General features: G+C 37.7%; 1 long non-coding RNA gene across 1 annotated transcript; it reads left to right on the forward strand.

The window, feature by feature from the left end:
• The first annotated feature begins 1683 nt into the window (after window positions 1-1683).
• LOC141372771 (uncharacterized) lies at window positions 1684-18206 on the forward strand. The gene is made up of 3 exons (XR_012378175.1): window positions 1684-1753; window positions 17183-17405; window positions 17889-18206. It is a non-coding gene; the product is annotated as an uncharacterized lncRNA (long non-coding RNA).
• Window positions 18207-20796: the final 2590 nt, after the last annotated feature.

Consider the following 20796-nt stretch of genomic DNA (forward strand, 5'->3'; position numbering starts at 1 on the left):
TTCTTTTTTTTTTTAAGATTTTATGTATTTATTTATTTTGACAGAGAGAGATTGAGAGAGAGGGACAGCACAAGCTGGGGGCAGAGAGGCCGAGGGAGAGGGAGAAGCAGGGCGCCCAGCGCAAAGCTCCATCCCAGGACCCCAGGATCATGACCTGAGCCGAAGGCAGACACTTAACTGACTGAGCCACCCAGGCATCCCAAGATTGGGGTTTCTAAGATGGATGAAAGCAGGATCCTTATGCAGAGTCGTCGCGGCATCGATAGGCTAAGTCACATGGAATGGAAAAAGCTGAAAGCCCTAGATTTTTTTTCACCGGTGGCAAATGGTCATAGAGTTATACACAGCACAGTCCTTAGCTTTCATTTTTTCAGATGAGGAAAATAAAGTTCAGATAAAGAAAAGGGCTTGTCCAAGTTCACCCACTTATAGTACTTAGACAGGTTCTCTAGGGTCAATGTTCTTTCAGTAACATTTGACTGCCACATTTTATTAACATGGCAAACTTGGGCAACTAAGTAACAGACTCTCAAACTCAGTTTTTCTCACCTATAAAATGGGACAATAGCACCTATCTTAGAGAGTTGCTCTGTGTGGCTATATGAGGTTCCTTTTGTAATATATATTGGGCAATGCCTGCCATGGAGTGGATGCCTAAAAAATTCTATTTGAACCAATGCTTTACTCTTGGCAGTCAGATTTGTTCATACTCTTATTAAAAAAAATATCTATTGAAGTCTATGGTGAGTGCTGTGAATTGTGTAAGACTGTTGAATCACAGACCTGTACCTCTGAAACAAATAATACATTATATGTTAAAAAAAAAAGAAGATAGTAGGAAGGAAGAAATGAAGGGGGGAAATCGGAGGGGGAGATGAACCATGAGAGACTGTGGACTCTGAGAAACAAACTGAGGGTTCTAGAGGGGAGGGTGTTGGGGGGATGGGTTAGCCTGGTGATGGGTATTAAAGAGGGCACGTACTGAATGGAGCACTGGGTGTTATACGCAAAGAATGAATCATGGAACACTACATCAAAAACTAATGATGTAATGTATGGTGATTAACATAACATAATAAAAAAAAAGAAGAATCTGAAAATCTACAGAAGGAATTACAATCACACCACCTTAGAGGCATTGTGTCAGGACTAATGAAGTAATAGACTCTGAAGTGCTTTGAACTTTCATGAAAAAGATGCTATAATAAGTGCAAAAATGTAGTCACACACACACACACACACAAACTTCAATAGTTCTTAAAAAAACCCAACAAACAAACAAACAAACAAAATATCTATTGAGCAAATACTCTGTGCCAGGTTCTGTGCAAAGCTATTTAGGCAGGAATGGCACTCAAAGTTCAAAAGAAGAGATGGTCAATACTCAAGTTACATGACAAAAGAGGCAAATGTTCTTACAATGGGACTGCATTGGCAGGTTTTTTGTTTGGTTTTATTTTAAATTTTAAGCTAAATATAAAATACATTTTTAAGTAACAGAAATAATATGTTAATATTTCAACCAAAATATTTACGAATTCATATAGAATAACATCATACTTTGTTGTCTTCCTTACTCTTAATTCGTGTTTAGTATTTGGGACTAAGGCTGATAGTTCTACATCTATCCATTCATTTCTCTTTCCCTTGTAATAGAATTTTTATCTGACACATTGCATTCCAGAATTGAAACTCCATTTCCTAGCATCTGCAACTCTGTGAAGCCATGTGACTAAATTCCGGCTAATGAGAGGTAAGAGTAGAAGTTTTTAATTTTATGAAGACCAATTTTTAAAAATTTACCTGCTATGGTTTTCCAAAGTAACAGATTTCTTTTATGTTTTCTTCTGGCAATTTTAGGTTTCACATTGAGGTATATGACTGAGTTTGAGTTATTTTTTATATGTGGCACAAAATATAAATCAAGGTTCATATTACTCCATATGGATATCTAAGTATTTGAGGGTCATTTATTAAGAAGTCTGTCCTTTCTCCACTGAATTACATTTGCATCTTTGCTGAAAATTAGTTGTGCATATATGTGTGGATTTATTTCTAGGCTTTATACTTTCTTCCATTGATGTATTTGTCTGTTTTGATGTCAGAACCACACTCTCTTGATGACTGTAGTTCTGTAATTTGTCTTGAAACCAAGTAGTGTTTGTCCTCCCACTTTGTTTTTCTTTTTAAAGATGTTTTGGCTTTACTAAGTCCTTTGCATTTTTATATGTTTTTATATTTATTTATTTATGTATTTATGTATTTATTTATTTATATTATGTTCAGTTATCCACTGTATAGTACATAATTAGTCTTTGATGTAGTGTTCAATGATTCATTAGTTAAGTGTAACACCCAGCGCTCATCACAGCACGTGCCCTCCTCAATACCCATTACCCTGTTACCCCTTCCCCTCTGAAACCCCCAGATTGTTTCTAGAGGTCCATATTCTCTCATGGTTCATCTCACTCTCTGATTTCTTCCCCTTTGGATTTCCCTCCCATTCCCATATGGTCCTCCATGCTACTGCTTATGTTCCACATATGAGTGAAACCATCTGATAATTGTCTTTCTCTGCTTGACTTACTTCACTTAACATAATTCCCTCCAGTTCCATCCATGCCATTGAAAATGGTGGGTATTCATCTTTTCTGGTGGCTGAATAATATTCCATTGTGTATATGTACCACATCTTTATCCATTCATCTGTTGAAGGACATCTTGGCTCCTTCCACAGTTTGGCTATTGTGGACATTGCTGCTATGCACATTGGGGTGCACATGCCCCTTCTTTTCACTACATCTGTATCGTTGGGGTAAATACCTAGTAGTGCAATTGCTGGGTCATAGGGTAGCTCTATTCTTAACATCTTGAGGAGCCTCTATACTGTTTTCCAGAGTGGCTCTACCAGCTTGCAGTCCCACCAACAGTGTAAGAGGGTTCCCCTTTCTCCACATCCTCGTCAACATTTGTTGTTTCTGGTTTTGTTATTTTTTGTCATTCTAACTGGTGTAAGGTGGTATCTCATTGTGGTTTTGATTTGTATTTCCCTGATGGCTAGTGATGTTGCGCATTTTTTCATGTGTCTGTTAGCCATTTGTATGTCTTTTTTGGAGAAGTGTCTGTTCATGTCTTCTGCCCATTTTTTGACTGGGTTATTAGTTTTTTGAGTGTTGAGTTTGAGAAGTTCTTTATAGATCTTGGATATCAGCCCTTTATCTGTAATGTCATTTGCAAATATCTTCTCCTATTCCGTGGGCTGCCTCTTAGTTTTGTTGACTGTTTCTTTTGCTGTGCAGAAGCTTTTTATCTTGATGAAGTCCCAAAAGTTCATTTTTGCTTTTGTTTCACTTGCCTTTGGAGACGTGTCTTGAAAGAAGGTACTGTGGCCGATTTAGAAGAGGTAACTTCCTATGCTCTCTTTAGGATTTTGATGTATTCCTGTCTCACATTGAGGTCTTTCAATTCCTAGCCTCAGCAATCAGACAACAAAAAGAAATAAAAGGTATCCAAATTGGCAAAGAAGAAGTCAAACTCTCCCTCTTCACAGATGACATACCACTTTATTTGGAAAACCCAAGAGGCTCCACCTGCAAATTGCTAGAACTCATACAGCAATTCAGCAATGTGGCAGGGATACAAAAATCAATGCACAGAAATCATTTGCTTTTCTATAAACTAACAATGTAACTGTAGAAAGAGAAAATAAGGAATCAATTCTATTCACAATAGCAACAAAATCCATAAGATACCTAGGAATAAACCTAACTAAAGAGGTAAAGGATCTGTACTCTAGAAACTACAGAACACTTATGAAAGAAATTGAGGAAGACACAAAAAGATGGAAAAATATTCCATGCTCATGAATTGGAAGAATAAACATTGTTAAAATGTCTATCCTCCCCAGAGCAATTTACGCTTTCCATGCCATCCCTATTAAAATACCACTGGCATTTTTCAAAGTGCTGGAACAAAAAATCCTAAAATTTGTATGGAATCAGAAAAGACCCCGAATCACCAAGGGAAGGATGAAAAAGAAAACCAAAGCTGAGGCTCCAGAAATGGACCCTCAACCTTATGGTCACCTAATCTTTGACAAATTGGGAAAAAATATCCAATGGAAAAAAGACAGTCTTTTCAATAAGTGGTGCTAGGAAAATTGGATAGCTATATGTAGAAGAATTAAACTGGACCATTCCCTTACACCATACACAAAGATAAACTTTATATGGTTTTCAGAATCAGGTTATCAATTAAAAAAAAAGCATTCTTGAGTGTGACTCCAATGGAATTTTCTTTCCATGAAAACATGAGGAATAAGCATTCCCAAGGTAAATAATAATTGATACCTCTTGAGTTTGTTATGATAAACAAATAATAACTCATTATTTTATTTTATTTCCATATGTTGCAAAGATCTAGGTAATTATTATAGATTAAAATATATACCAGTCAGTTAAGCATCTGACTCTTGATTTCAGCTCAGGTCATGACCTTAGGGTCATGAGATCCAGTCCCATGTCAGGCTCTATGCTCAGTGGACAGTCTGCTCCAGATTCTCCCTCTCCCTTTCCCTCTGCCCCTTCCTCTGCTCATGCTTACTTGTGTACACTCACTCTCTCTTAAATAAATAAATAAATCCTTAAAGATAAGATAAAATAAAATAAAATGTATACCTTTCATCTATTACTATGTAGTTCTGCCTGAGTACATGTCTATATTAATTGGTAATAATTTGCTACAAAGGAATAATACATATAAGGATGTGTAGCATGGAGTAGGCACTTAATAAGAATTAATGTCTTCCCTGACTTTTCTCTTCTTATGTAGATGATATTCTTGTAGAAATTAATCTTGTAGTAGATCCTAAGATCCTAAGATTGCCTCTCTATTTAACATCCCTGTGATTTTATTCTTTTGAGTACCAAGTATGTAATTGGATTAAGGATGTAATAATAAGAACACAAATGCACTTGTTTGTTATCATTGATGAGCAACAGTTAGAACATATGAAGTTAAATTTCTTACCCAACATTATCATAAACATAATATTTCTAGCCAGTTTTCCTCACACCTACAATACAATGATAGTTAATGTTCATCAAGCAACATTGAGGAAAACACCGCAGTGTTTTCTGAATCATCAAAAGGAATCAAATTCCCTTCAGTTAAGTTAAATAGTAATCAGTCCCTTGCTTTCTTTAATATTGGTGAAAGCTTTAGCCCTAACTAACAGTTTGACTTAAAAAAAATGACAAAGTCCTTCATTTTTGGTAAACTTCTGCTTACAGTTATGGTGGAGTAATTGGCATCAGATGTACTCATCACCTCCAATGACTGAAAAACTGAACAAGTGATATGCAACACTGGTAGCCATGTACTGGACAACAGCAGCACAGAATAGTGAACTCTTGGAGAAAGGAAACAAACAAATTAAGTTCTATGATTATTCTGGCTCACTGCCTAGAGACAGAATCAAGGACACAGCTCAAGGAGTGGGAACCCCCCAAAAAGCCCAGCAGACTCCTTGCATTGAGCAAAGAGAATTGAACATTTGGGGCAGCCAAAAAATCTAGGATCTTCTTGTAAGAATATAGGAGAGAAGAAACCTGAAATGAAAGGAGAGAATTGCACAGAGAGAGGCCCTGGAGATCTCAAAGGATCCTCCTGCCTTTAGCAGAGAACCAAGAAGTGCATATTTGAGAAAAAAAAATACAAGGCCTGAGAAAGAATCACTGGAAAAGAACAAGCAGAAAGCTCAAACCCAAAACTCACACAGAAATAATAGTTCATGTCCCTATCAACCAAACTAAGAAAACCTTATAACATAGGGGATACCAAATGGACTATCAGAAGGGTACAGCCTCAGTGAGACCTCGGTAGTCAGAGTTAGCTATAGATTAAAGGATTATTTCAACTAACAATTGTTTTTTGACAAGAAAGAGTCAAATTGTTTCTAAGTAGTTTAATAAAGCACAAGAAAATACCCCAACCCCACCCAGGTAACATTAATGATGTCTGTCATATAGTCAATTATTTCCAGGCATGTGAAGAAGCAGAAAACATAACCTATAAAGAGAGTAAAAAAGCCCATTAGTGGGAACACACACAAAAGTAACACAGATGATATAATTAGTAAACATTTTATTTTATTTTATTTTATCTTATCTTTAAGGATTTATCAATATGTTTAAGAAAATAGAGGAAAGCCTGAGGCAAGGGAAACAAAAGTGAAAATAAACTCTTGGGACTATAACTAAATAAAAAGTTTCTGCACAGGGAGGAAACAGTAAACGAGGCAACCCACTGATTGGAGAAGATATTTTCAAATGACATATCCAATAAAGTGTTAGTATTCACAATATGTAAAAAAACTGATACAACTCAGCACCCCCCAAAAACAAATGACCCAATTAAAAAATGGACAGAAGACATGAACAGACATTTCTCTAAAGAAGACATCCAGATGGACAACAGACACATGAAAAGATGCTCCACATCATTCATCATCAGGGAAAAGCAAATCAAAACTACAATGGGATACCACCTCACACCTGTCAGAATGGCTGAAATCAACAACACAAGAAACAACAGGTGTTGGTGAAGATGTGGAAAAAAAGGAACCCTCTTGCACTGTTGGTGGGAACAAAAACTGGTGCAGCCACTGTGGAAGACAGTATGGAGGATCCTCAAAAAATTAAAAATAGAACTACCCTATGATCAAGGAATCGTATTACTGGGTATTTACCCTCAAAATACAAAAACACTAATTCGAAGGGATACATGCACCCCTATGTTTATTGCAGCATGATTCACAATTGCCAAGATATGGAAGCAGCCAAAGTGTCCATCGACCGATGAATGGATAAAGAAGATATGGTATATATACAATGGAATATTACTCATCCATAAAAAGAATGGAATCTTGCCATTTGCAACGACGTGGATGGAGCCAGAGTGTATAATGCTAAGTGAGATAAGTCAGTCAGAGAAAAACAAATACCATATGATTTCACTCATATTTGGAATTTAAGAAAGCAAGCAAAGGAAGAAAGAGAGAGACAAATAAAGAAACAGGCCCTTAACTACAGAGAACAAACTGATGGTTACCAGAGGAGAGAGGGGTGGAGGGACGGAGGAGATAGGTTTTGGGGATTAAGGAATAAAAAGGAAAAAAAGAAAAGAAAAAAAGAGAAAAAAAGAAAAAAAAAGAAAATGGAGGAAAACATGAGCATATTAAAAAGAAAACAAAGATATAAAAAAAATCTAAATCAAATATCTAGGCACGAAAAATACACTGGACGGGATTAAGAGCATATTTGACATTGAGAAACAAAAGCTTAATGAACTTCAATATATAGCAATACAAAGTACCCAAAGTGAAAAACACGGAGGAAAAAAAAAAGAGTCTAAGAATAATAGCGCAAAAGTAAACCATGAGATAAATTCAGACAATCTATGTACATGTAATTGAAGTACAGAAGAGAGACTGAGGCAGAAAATAAAATTTATACTAAAGTCAGAAAGATAAATTACAACAAAAATTACAGATTGATATCCCTTATGAACATAAATGTACGATTCTAAACAATTTTTTAGCAAACCCAATTAAAGAATATTCAAAATGGATAACACCACGACTGAGTAGGATTTATTGGAATTACATGCAACTAATGAATCGTTGAACACTACATCAAGAACTAATGATGTACTATATGTTGGCTAATTGAACATAATAATAATAAAAAATGAAATGCAAGGCTGGTTTAACATTTGCATATCTATATAATTCACCATATTAAGAGACAAAAGGAAAAAGTTCATAGGTCATCTCAAGAGATGCATAAAAGCATTTGACAAAATTGGGGAGCCTATGTGAAAAAAAGTCATTAAATCTTACTTCTTACTATATATGAAAGAATAACTCCATCTGGATCATATACCTAAATGAAAGGGCCAAGATTATAAAAATTCTAGAAGACAACAGGATAATATCTTAGTAACTTGAGAGTAGGAAAATTATCTTATAAAGGACACAGAATGCATGAACTATTAATAATCTATATATTAAATCTCTCATCAAATTAAAAATCATTCAAAAGCACTGCTAGGAGAGGGAGAGAATACCAAATTTGGAAGAAAAGATGGGCAAAAGGGAGGGGGGAGACTTGGAGTGTGATAAATATATTCGTTTTTTTAAAATAATTTTTTATTGTTATGTTAATCACCATACATTACATCATTAGTTTTTGATGTAGTGTTCCATGATTCATTGTTTGTGCATAACACCCAGTGCTCCATGCAGAATGTGCCCTCTTTAATACCCATCACCAGGCTAACCCATCCCCCCAACCCCCTCCCCTCTAGAACCCTCAGTTTGTTTTTCAGAGTCCATCGTCTCTCATGGTTCGTCTCCCTCTCCGACTTACTCCCCTTCATTCTTCCCCTCCTGCTATCTTCTTCTTTTTTTTCTTACTATATATTGCATTATTTGTTTCAGAAGTACAGATCTGTGATTCAACAGTCTTGTACAATTCACAGTGCTCACCATAGCACATACCCTCCCCAATGTCTATCACCCAGCCACCCCATCCCTCCCACCCCCCACCACTCCAGGAACCTCAGTTTGTTTCCTGAGATTAAGAATTCCTCATGTCAGTGAGGTCATATGATACATGTCTTTCTCTGATTGACTTATTTCACTCAGCATAACACCCTCCAGTTCCATCCACGTCGTTGCAAATGGCAAGATCTCATTCCTTTTGATGGTTGCATAATATTCCATTGTGTATATATACCATCTCTTCTTTATCCATTCATCTGTCGATGGACATCTTGGCTCTTTCCACAGTTTGGCTATTGTGCACATTGCTGCTATAAACATTGGGGTGCACGTACCCCTTCGGATCCCTACATTTGTGTCTTTGGGGTAAATACCCAGTAGTGCAATTGCTGGATCGAATGGTAGCTCTATTTTCAAATTTTTGAGGAACCTCCATACTGTTTTCCAGAGGGGTTGCACCAGCTTGCATTCCCACCAACAGTGTAGGAGGGTTCCCCTTTCTCCGCATCCCCGCCAACATCTGTCATTTCCTGACTTGTTAATTTTTGCCATTCTGACTGGTGTGAGGTGGTCTCTCATGGAGGTTTTGATTTGGATTTCCCTGATGCCAAGCGATGTTGAGCACTTTTTCATGTGTCTGTTGGCTGTTTGGATGTCTTCTTTGGAAAAATGTCTGTTCGTGTCTTCTGCCCATTTCTTGATTGGATTATTTGTTCTTTGGGTGTTGAGTTTGATAAGTTCTTTGTAGATTTTGGATACTAGCCCTTTATCTGATATGTCATTTGCAAATATTTTCTCCCATTCTGTCGGTTGTCTTTTGGTTTGGTTGACTGTTTCTTTTGCTGTGCAAAAGCTTTTTATCTTGATGAAATCCCAATAGTTCATTTTTGCCCTTGCTTCCCTTGCCTTTGGCGATGTTTCTAGGAAGAAGTTGCTGCGGCTGAGGTCGAAGAGGTTGCTGCCTGTGTTCTCCTTTAGGATTTTGATGGACTCCTGTCTCACGTTTAGGTCTTTCAACCATTTGGAGTCTATTTTTGTGTGTGGTGTAAGGAAATGGTCCAGTTTCATTCTTCTGCATGTGGCTGTCCGATTTTCCCAACACCATTTGTGGAAGAGACTGTCTTTTTTCCATTGGACATTGTTTCCTGCTTTCTCAAAGATGAGTTGACCATAGAGTTGAGGGTCCATTTCTGGGCTCTCGATTCTGTTCCATTGATCTATGTGTCTGTTTTTGTGCCAGTACCATACTGTCTTGATGATGACTGCTTTGTGATAGAGCTGGAAGTCCGGAATTGTGATGCCGCCAGCTTTGCTTTTCTTCTTCAACATTCCTCTGGCTATTCGGGGTCTCTTCTGGTTCCATACAAATTTTAGGATTATTTGTTCCATTTCTTTGAAAAAGGTGGTTGGTATTTTGATGGGGATTGCATTGAATGTGTAGATTGCTCTGGGTAGCATTGACATCTTCACAATGTTTGTTCTTCCAATCCATGAGCATGGAACGTTTTTCCATTTCTTTGTGTCTTCTTCAATTTCTTTCATGAGTATTTTATACCTTTCTGAGTACAGATCCTTTGCCTCTTTGGTTAGATTTATTCCTAGGTATCTTATGGTTTTGGGTGCAATTGTAAATGGGATCGACTCCTTGATTTGTCTCTCTTCTGTCTTGTTGTTGGTGTATAGGAATGCCACTGATTTCTGTGCATTGATTTTATATCCTGCTACTTTACTGAATTGCTGTATGAGTTCTAGCAGTTTTGGGGTGGAGTCTTTTGGGTTTTCCACATACAGTATCATATCATCTGCAAAGAGTGAGAGTTTGACTTCCTCTTTGCCGATTTGGATGCCTTTGATTTCTTTTTGTTGTCTGATTGCTGTGGCTAGGACTTCTAATACTATGTTGAATAGCAGTGGTGAGAGTGGACATCCCTGCTGCGTTACTGATTAAGGATGCATATTTTTAACATTAGGGGGACTACTAAAAATAAGTCTAACTGAGAATCTAAGAGACAAAATAAAATGGAACACTAAACACACACATACACACACACAAAATGCAGGAAACAGAGGAACAAACCTTAAGGGACAATGAAAAAGAATGTAGACAAATCCAGTCATATCAGTAAGTACATTGAATGTGGACTAAACACTCCAGTCAAAAGTGAAAGATTGTTAAACTAGATAAAAGTTCAAGACCCAACAATTTGCTGACTACAGGAGATGTACTTTAAATAAAAGTTACAAACTCGTGGAAGATAAAAGGATGACAAAAGGTACATCATGCAAACACTGACTAGAACACTGAGCTGGCTGTATCAATTTCAGAGAAAACAGACTTCAAAAGAAAGAGTATTACAGAGGATAAAGTGGGGCATTGCCTAATGATGAAAGGGAGAATTTCTCAGAAAGAACAATTATAAGTAACCTGTACTTAGTAACAAATTCATGTGCAAAACTGATATGACAAAAGTGGAAATAGATCAAGTCCATTCTCATAATGGGAGATTTTAATATCCTTCTTTCGTTTAGATGGCAGAAATAGATAAAAATTTCAGGAAGCATACAGAAGACCTGAATGACAGTATCAATCAACCTGACTTAACTGGAATTCAGTTACGTTGTACATAGCTGTAGAATGTGCAACTTTGAAATGCACATGGCAGGTTCATGTCTATCTAAGATGTTGGGCCATAAGAAGTTTAATTAACTTTCGAAAGTTTGAAATCTTACAGAGTGTTTTCTCTGACTTTAATTGTATGAAATGAGCTATCAATAAGATATTCTGAAGAAGTCCCCAAATTTATATTATTAAACAACATACATATAACTAATCCATGGGCTAAAGAAGAATTCACAAAAGAAATTTAAAAAATATTGTAAAATGAATGATAATAAAAGCAAAACATAAAAATTTATAGGATGCAGCCAAAACAGTTTTTAGAGGAAAACATTTAACTTTAAATATTTATATTAAAAGTTATCAGTAGAAAGATTTAAAACTCAATGACTTTTTCTTGATTATATCAACATGAATATCCTGGTTGTGATACTGTGCTATAAAATTTTACGATGTTACCTGTGAGGGAAAATGGATAAAGGGTACCAGAGCTTCTTCTGTATTATTTCTCAGAACTGCATATGTATCTACAGTGATTCCCAAAATAGAAAGCTTAATTTTAAAAAAAGCGAAGACCTGGGGCGCCTGGGTGGCTCAGTCAATTAAATGTCTGACTCTTGGTTTCAGCACAAGTCATGATCTTAGGGTCGTGGAATCAAGTACCAGGTCGGGCTCTGTGCTCAACAGGTAGTCTGCTTGGGATTCTCTCTCTCCCTCTGCCTCTTCCTCCTACCCCCCATCTCCCTCTCTCTTGCTCTCAAAATAAATAAATAACTTTTTTAAAAAAGGCAAAGACTTGGGGTGCCTGGGTGCTGTAGTTTTTAAGTGTCCAATTCTTGGTTTTGGCTCAGGTTGTGATCTCAGGGTCATGAGATCAAGCCCCAGGTCAGACTACATGCTCAGTGTGGAGTTGGCTTGAGATTCTCTCTCTCCCTCTGCCTCTCCCCCTGGCTCGTGAGCTGTCTCTCTCTCAAATAAATAAATCTTTAAAAAGTCAAAGACCTAAGTAGGTTTTGGCAAGCTATGGACCATGGGCCAAATCCTATCCATATTTTAAATAACCCACAAGCTAAGAATGTTTTTACATTTCGCAAGGGTTGTTTAAAAAAAGGAGTATGTGACAGAGCCCATGTATGTCTCTCAAAACCTAAAATGTTTACTGACTGAGCTTTGCAGAAAAGTTTGCCGGCCTTTGATCTAGCAGTTTCTGTTCTGCTCTGGAAATGTGACATGCTCTATGGCCCATCCCTCCACTAATTAAAAATAAAAACTCTGGACAAAATTCAAGAGCAGTGACTTTATGATTCTTAAAAGTAAACAAAAGTGGGCAAATTATGGTAGGAAGTCAAAACTTACAGAAGTGACCCATATTGGGATATGTTTTCCAGTGTAATTTGCTTAATTTTGGCTTTGCCAAAAGAGGAATGCCCTATTGAAAGATGTATGGAAATGGCAGCTAAAACTTGGGTAACAGCTCTTAACTGATTAGGTAAAACTTACCTGATGACATACAGATTTTCCTTCTGCCTACTGGAACCAGGGAAAGGAGAGGTGAGGTGAGTCACAAAGATCACAAAGGGAAAACAAGAAAGGCAAATCACTGTTTTTACCCAGGTTTATTGGATTTTTTTTATAGTAGTTTTTTCTTGCATAAAAACTTCTCAACTTGATGTCTGCCTTTGATCAATGTCCAGAGTCCTGATACAGTTGTTTTGGTCAGTGTGGTCTGGTTTTTATGCTGATTTTTGGAGATAGGATTGGCTATGCCCTTTACTCAGTTATTCCAAAAGTAACATCAACATTTAACAGTAAAACAAAACAAAATAAAACGACTTCTGGGGGAGGAATTAAAGATATCCTTTCTTGCCTCCAAAAATGAAGAGAAAGGACTAAAGACAGCATTAGCTTGGTGCTATGATGCATTATTCTGGAAAAGAAAAAGCATGAGATCATTTTGAAACAAGAACATGGGGAAGATGAGTGCCTGAGTAAAAGTCATTGCACAACCTGGAGAAGGGAAAAGGCCCATCAAACCGAGCACTTAATAAATGATTCTAGGGTTTAAGAAATGATGGTAATTAACATACAAGAAATGCATCCTTGGATACCGGCACATTGATTTTTGTGATCCCCTGGAGTTCTTTCAGATCTGTTGATTGCTTTTGTGCATCACCAATTTCTGATTAAAAAGGGACAAATGGTTCAAGTGAAAATTGCCCACCTCAAAAGTATGCATAAAACTTTTGTCCATTTTTCTCATGCTCCTTTCTCTTTAGCAATTTTGTCATCCATGGTGGAAACATAACCATGGAATTGTGTGCGATGAAAAATTAGCCTCAGCACAAATGGTAATGAAATAGGAATTTAGGTGGGCAAATGAAAGCAACTGTGGTTCTTTAGTTTGAATAGTGACTGTGAGGAAAGAGGTATAGTTGGAGAGATCCACTCATTCTTTCATTCATTCAACAAATAATTGTTAACCTCTTACCCAAGAGCCATGCACTTGCTGGGGGTACAGCAGAAGATAACAAGGCACAACTCCCTGCCTTTCTGGATTTGGGATCCTAGCGGGGTGAGTGAAATTGAACCATGATACGGAAGTAAATTTTATAGTATGACAGAGGGTATCAGCTTTATGGCCACCCATCAAATAGGATGTGGAAGAGAAAGAGTGGAGAGGAGTGTTGTAATTTAAATAGGGTGGATATGGTAGTTCTCACTGAGTGATAATGTTTGAGCAAAGACTTGAAGAAGCATGCCCGGCGAACATCTAGGGGAAGAGCCCTGCATGCAAAAAAGAAAGGCTGGTGCACGAGAGGAATGTTCTTTGGCGTGTTAAGTACCAGTTTGGTGAGTGTGACAGGAGTAGAGTGAGCAAGGGGGAAAGGTGGGGAATAACAGAAGGCCAGATTATGTGGGGTATTGCAAGCTGTCACAAAGCCTTTGGTTTTTACTGTATGTGCAATGGGGAGCCACTGGGCAAAGGGATAACCAGGTCCATTGTGATTCAGAAAGCTGATGAAGACAGCTGTGTGTTGCTAGGAGAAAGTCAAGGACTTTGAGCAGACTGAGCAATTAGTTGACATCCCCTACACGCAGTTTTGTTAGCCTTTCATTCACTGAGCTTTTGCTGCTGATGTTAAACCCACAGGGTCAAACCCCAGCTTGTTAGTATGACATTCAAGGCTCATCTCCATCTATCCATTGCTGCCACTTTCTAGCATCTTCCAATGCTCCCTCACCCCATCTCACCTCCCTGTATTCCAGGTAAAGGTGCTGAACAGGTAACTAGTGCATTTTGGGGTATGCTGTTCTGCATACCTAGAGGGCCGTCCCGTGTCTCTGGAATTCCTCTTTCTTCTGGTTAGGACAACACATGACATTTTATCACAATTATTCATATCCCTTTATCTCTCCCCATGGATGCTCAGTACACAGGAGGCCCTCTGTATGAGTCCATTATATTGGATACAATAAGAACCAATCTAACCACTTGGTTCAAGTTAAGGAGATATTTACATTTATGCTAAGACTAATTTCCAAAAAAATAAGGCAGTTCTACAATCAAAAATCTATATTTCAAAGGATTCAGAGTAATGATAAAACTTGAGAAACTTTATTAAGAGGTCAGTGAGGTACTAGGGAAGAAATGGATATTGCAAAAACCCAGCCTAAGCACATCTTTTCTTCTATATGCTTCTTGTTACTTGATATATATTATGCACTCATCTGTAACTTTTAAACCCCACCAGGATGAAATCTCCGTCAGATCAGAGACTTTAGTCCTTGGCACTGCCATGTTCATATTTCCTAAAATCATATTCAGATGTGTGATAAATGTTTGTTCAATGAATGAATGACCACTTTCAGTGAACACTAAGCTCAGCTATGAACACCATTTTCATCGCGCAGTTTTTTTTTTCTTTCTGATAAAAGGAACTCTAATGAATTTTTCATGAAAAGTGAACTCTTTGACTTGTCATTGATCTCACAGAGAAATTTACCCTGTTTAATCTCACAAGCTCTTATCTGGGGACCACTGGTGAAGACAACCAATGGACCTGATATTTGAAATATCAGAGGTGTTCTTTAGGCAATTATTACTTACTTTGATCCAACATTAAAAGCCAGTGTAATGGCTATTATGAATATAAATTATATTAACTTTTAATTCTATAGAATATTAACTTTTAATAAATATTAACTTTTAAGTCTATAGAAAATGAAAGCAACACAGCTCGTAGCTAGGTTTCTGGTAATATAATTTGGGAAACAAATAGAACCAAGAGCTATATAATAATAGATGAGACATTGAACCTTCAGCCTTCTTTACCTGGAAGGATGAATATGGACTTAGTAGTCACTGGTGTCTTTCCCTCATTTGACAATCTTTGATTATCATTTGTAGACTATGGATTTTTAAACTACAGACTATAAATGATCATTTTCCGGTGGATAGTTAGGTTTTTGGCTTCATATACCCAGTTTATTTGCACTTTTGCTACTGACCTTTGAGATTTTAATTCAAAGGAATTGGTGATATAAGAATTCTGGGCAATGTTGCAGCCTAATGGCAGTCCTGCAGGAACCACCTTATCATGCTTTACATATATACATTATGTGTATAAATATTACATTATTATATTTATAAATTTTATATTACATGTATAAATATGCTTATATACATGCATAAATGTGTGTATATATACACATATATACAATTGTCCTTTCCTTAATCCATTCTGTTGGCCTGGATATATATCTCTATTCATGAGAAGGGAGTTCTCTTGATTCTGCCACTGGAGTAGAGTTTTATTATTTTTTCTTATCAGAGTACTGTTATTTTGAGAATAATATTCTGATTTTACTATGAGAGAACAATCCTTTTTTGGTCCACATACACGAGGTAAACAAAGCTAACTCTACCTCCCTCGTGCCCTCACACCCAGATTCCAGGAGTGGGGTCTGGACTAGGCTGGGTTGTCAATGCATTCAACTCTGGCAGTCACAGACTTAAGTTGCAGGGGTTGAGAAATGATCCGAGTTAGGCCATTCATTCTCACCCAGACTCAGTTCTCTGACTTTTGTTGGCATGCGCAAGGAAGCGAATGGTTTCTTCCGTTGGAACAGATGCCTTAACGATGATAAACCTGAAGCCATTGGAGTCACCAGGCAGAACCCATGAATGAGCTCCACCTGGAGGATTCAGAGCTAAGAGGTAGAGCCTGGTGATGTCATTTGGACCCAGGATCATGACTCATCTAAAGCTAGATCTACTCCTGGACGTCTTAAATGAACATCTACTCCCCATCTCATTTACATAGTTTGAATTCCATTTTCTGTGCCTAGCTGCTGAAAGAGTCCTAACTGATGTAACCACTAACCACTAACCTAACTGATGCAACCTGCTGGAAACACATTAGGCCATCTGCTCATATCCCTTCTCAGTTTCTCCCTCTACCAACTGTGAATATTAATTTTTGTCTGAAAGTGGTAAAAGTTGTAGAAAAGTATTTTAATAGACTATCCACTGATATGTAAATTAAAGGTGATGTCTAGCACAGAGGACCATAGGAGAAGGGAGGGAAAACTGAAGGGGGGGAGATCAGAGAGGGAGACAAACATGAGAGACTCTGGACCACGGAATACAAACTGAAGGTTTCAGAGGGAAGAGGGGAGGGGGGATGGAGTAGTGGGTGACGGGTATTAAGGAGGGCATGTGTTGTGGTGAGCACTGGGTGTTATAATCAACTAATGAATCATTGAACACTACTTCAAGAACTAACGATGTACTATACAGTGGCTAACTGAACATAATAAAAAGATAAAAATAAGGAAAAATAAAAAATAAAATAAAAACAAATAGAAGTGATGTCTAATACTTCTGGTCACCATGAATTCTTTTGAATATTTAATTTTGCTGATGGTTTGTTTGCTATTCTTGTGTGTCTGCAATACGTATCTAAAAACCCTACCATTTATTTGTCTTCATTATATGCCAGAACCCTCTAGGGCCAGGAGTACACAAATACAAAACATGGTCACCTTCAACAGCTTCTTCTCTGCTGAGGAAAACTTGAGAGGAAGGAGCAGAAATTACTCTTATGTCAGTAGACAGTGTTGAGCGTCCCATGATAAGTGCAGATAAAGAAGTGTGGATGACTTTTGGAGATACATGTAAGAAGAAGCAGTTGCTCCTGGCTTTGTCGGGGGATGGATTTCAAGGTAAAGAAAAATTGATTAGGGGAAGAAACTTACCTTTTTGGGGAAAGGTTTGTATGTCACGTGCTCATCATTTCTTATTTATGATCTCATTTAATTATAACAAGGGTTTGAGATCCCTATTTTATAGATGAGGAAATCAAAACCATGAGAGTCTGAACAATGGTCCATGGCTAATTCATGTTGGAATCAGGATTCAGACCCAGGTCTAAGCCGAGAATAGATGATCTTTATAATTTGAAGGCTGAGAAGGCAGTGGGAATTTGGGGGAGAAAAGGCAGTCTAGAGAACATGATCATGAAAGTACCTTATACTCGAGGGTCCCTAATCAGTACCGGTGCCATCTGGGCAGCCTCTGCATCACCAGTACCCAGCTCCGGGGGCAAGATAGGTGAATTGTGGGAGGTGAGAGTGTGATATGAACGATTGTATTACTTACTGAAGATGTGAGACTCTTCATAGTACAAGCACATTTGTAATTTGCAGAGTGCTTCGAGCTCCAGCGAAGTGTGTGAGTAATGCAGATGCTCTGAAGAGGCTTGAGTGGAAAACTGCACATCCCTTCCATTTGATCTTGAGATTACCTTCTGGATTGCCATTTCAATTCATGCATGAACTAAAATGCAGACAGTGTATACCTAAAGACCTCTAATCTGATTTTTATATCTGAAACTTACTTTTCCCATTGTAAATAGACAAAAAAGAATCATACGGGTTTTAGAAATGCAACTGTCAGTATTAGAGTTGCATACCCATTACTTGTCATCTATTCCTCGATAAGATCAACGTATAGAGGGCCTTTTATGTCCTTTACACCTTACTGAGGACTATAGTTTTAGGAACAAGAATTATGTGACTATACAGTTAGGATTAACACACATGAAGAAAAGCAAGCTCACATTTTAAGATCCATCATCTGTTAAGCACTGTGTTGAGTTCGCAAACATTACATCAGTAGACTCTCTGAACAATCCTCTGAGATCATGTTTTTAGCCCATTTTACAAGCCAGGCTCAGAGGGATAAATAATCCATGTAAAGTTACAATGTATAAAGAAAGGCTGACATATTTTGAGGGCTTAACATGTGCCTGGTGCTCTGCAAAGCACTTCTAAGTTTTGATATAACCCTCAGTACACTCATAGAATCCCCTCCTTGTAGATAGGAATGCATGCTCTGAAGTTAAGGGCTCCCAAAATCACCCAGGGAGAAAGCGGGGAAGACACTCGAGAGGCAGGCTGCCCAACGTTGTTTGTCCCCAAACTTCCACTTACTATTAAATATTTTGCAAGTCCTCCTTGCAAAATCGTGAGATGAATAGGTAATGAATGATCATCAATTCATAGATAATATAACCCAGCTACCCAGATGACTTTAAGAAAAGCCAACAGAAATACCTGAGTGTAATACATAAAGGAAATAAAATTAATTTATAATAAAATAAAATCTATAATTCAATGAATAAAACCTATTACTGCATTATAAATGTTTTATTACATACATAGTTATTCATTATTATCTATTATGTATTATATAGAATTTGTGACACGTGAACAGTTTGGAAGACAGCAAATTGTCCAATGTTGCCAGTATCATAGGCTTGCCAGGAATGTGACAACTGCAAATACACACGATCTTAGGGTGTGCTATCGGCAACTCAAATATCACATAGTTATTACTCTTGGTGATTTTCTCAATGGGTAACAGCCCTCAGTAACAACAGTCTAAAAATAACAAATTAAGATCTTTTCTCACTTTACATGGCAGTTACATTCTTTGGCAATTATCTTAAATCCATGAAGAGCATGCTCCGTGAGTGTGTGTAATAATGATAAGTAATTTATTAATGACTATAAAAAAGGATCTTTGAAAATCCTATGGGATGTAAAACAATAAAACAGTTCTTTGCATGAAGGACTGTCTCTGAAAACACAGACCATCTAGGGTCCTCAGCCCCCAGTATGGGTCACTATGCCCAATTCCTGGGACAAACAGAAATGCATCCTAGACATTCTCAGAATGCACTTCGAGGAGTTGTACTGCTGCCCTTGAGAATCACTGCCATCACGTTGGCAAGGATGGATAGGACTCCCCTATGAATGCCGAGCCATAGCAACTGAGGCCAGGAAGAGCAGGCAGAATGCTCCTTCACCAAGCCAGTATCTCCCAAGCATCAGGCCTTTCTGCGTCGGCTTCAGGATGCTTGCACATAATACTACTATTCCGTATTTTTCTTTAAGAGAATCCCTTTTTACTGTAAACACCAATTAAAAAGAAAATAAGAATCGCTTACTGTAAGTCAAATGCAAACTTAAAAATAACGTAATGAATGAAACAAACACGAAATAGCAAAGAGTAGACGATGTCATCAAACTCTAGCTAGATTCTGTTGCCAGCAGAAGAGTCTCAGCTGGACATCTCTTTTGGTTAACCTCCACATTAAGCCTAAATTTGTCTCCTCAGAACTTGGTGTGATTTCCAGAACAGGGGAAAAATATATCTCCTCACTTCATGATGACTCAGTTGTCATTATTCTCTTCTCTCTGAGATAAGCAAGGTGTTTACATTATTTTTTATGAGCATATTGCCTCCTTATATAAGGATTTATTCTTATTATGAAGAGAAGGTATTGGGAAGTACCTGTTACACAGTACTAATGTAGACATTTAAAATATATTTCTTCTGATCTTTTATACAGTACTCTAAGGTGTACCTCAACACTCCCATTTTACTGATGAGGAAATTAAGCTACGGTGCATTTACATTGAAGTAGTTTGTCCAAAGTCTCGCAGCTGGTTGGTGGCCAAGCCAGGATGCCAAATCAGAGCTAATTACAAAGTTCAGAGAACTCATACAGTTTCTTGTGTTAATTGACCATGGAATTAAAGGCCACAGTAAGATAGAGTTTCTTGATTATACAGAGATAAGGATTTAAGGTGATTTAAACTCCTCTAATTACCTCTATAGAGATGACTTAGCCTTAACCTAGTGGTGCATTAATCTAAAGAGTTCTATTTAAGTCTTGTCCTGTTACTTATGAGGGTAACCAAGAAGACCCACATTAAGCCAACACAATGGTTTGTTGTTTCTCACTTCCTCTAAAATGTTCCACAAGGGCTGCTTCAAGAGGGAGCTGGAGTCTGGAAGTGAGTAAGAATGAATGTGAGATGCTCTGGAAGTGGGTGGGATTATCAGACAAATCTTCTGTGTTGGTGGCTGGACACTCCTGAGGTCTGCATGAGGCACACGATGGTTACAGTCTATATCTACTGGGCCACAAGATGCCATATATCTGACCAAATGTTATTTCTCAGTGTGCCTGTGAGTGTATTTATGGACGAGGTTAGCTTCTGAATTGGGGGCTGAGTCAAGCAGAGGTCCCTCCCCAGTCTGGAT

The sequence above is a fragment of the Callorhinus ursinus genome, unplaced genomic scaffold (assembly GCF_003265705.2).
Source record: "Callorhinus ursinus isolate GAN/ISIS: 27379988/994484 unplaced genomic scaffold, GSC_fseal_2.0 scaffold5, whole genome shotgun sequence".
Classification (NCBI taxonomy): Eukaryota; Metazoa; Chordata; class Mammalia; order Carnivora; family Otariidae; genus Callorhinus; species Callorhinus ursinus.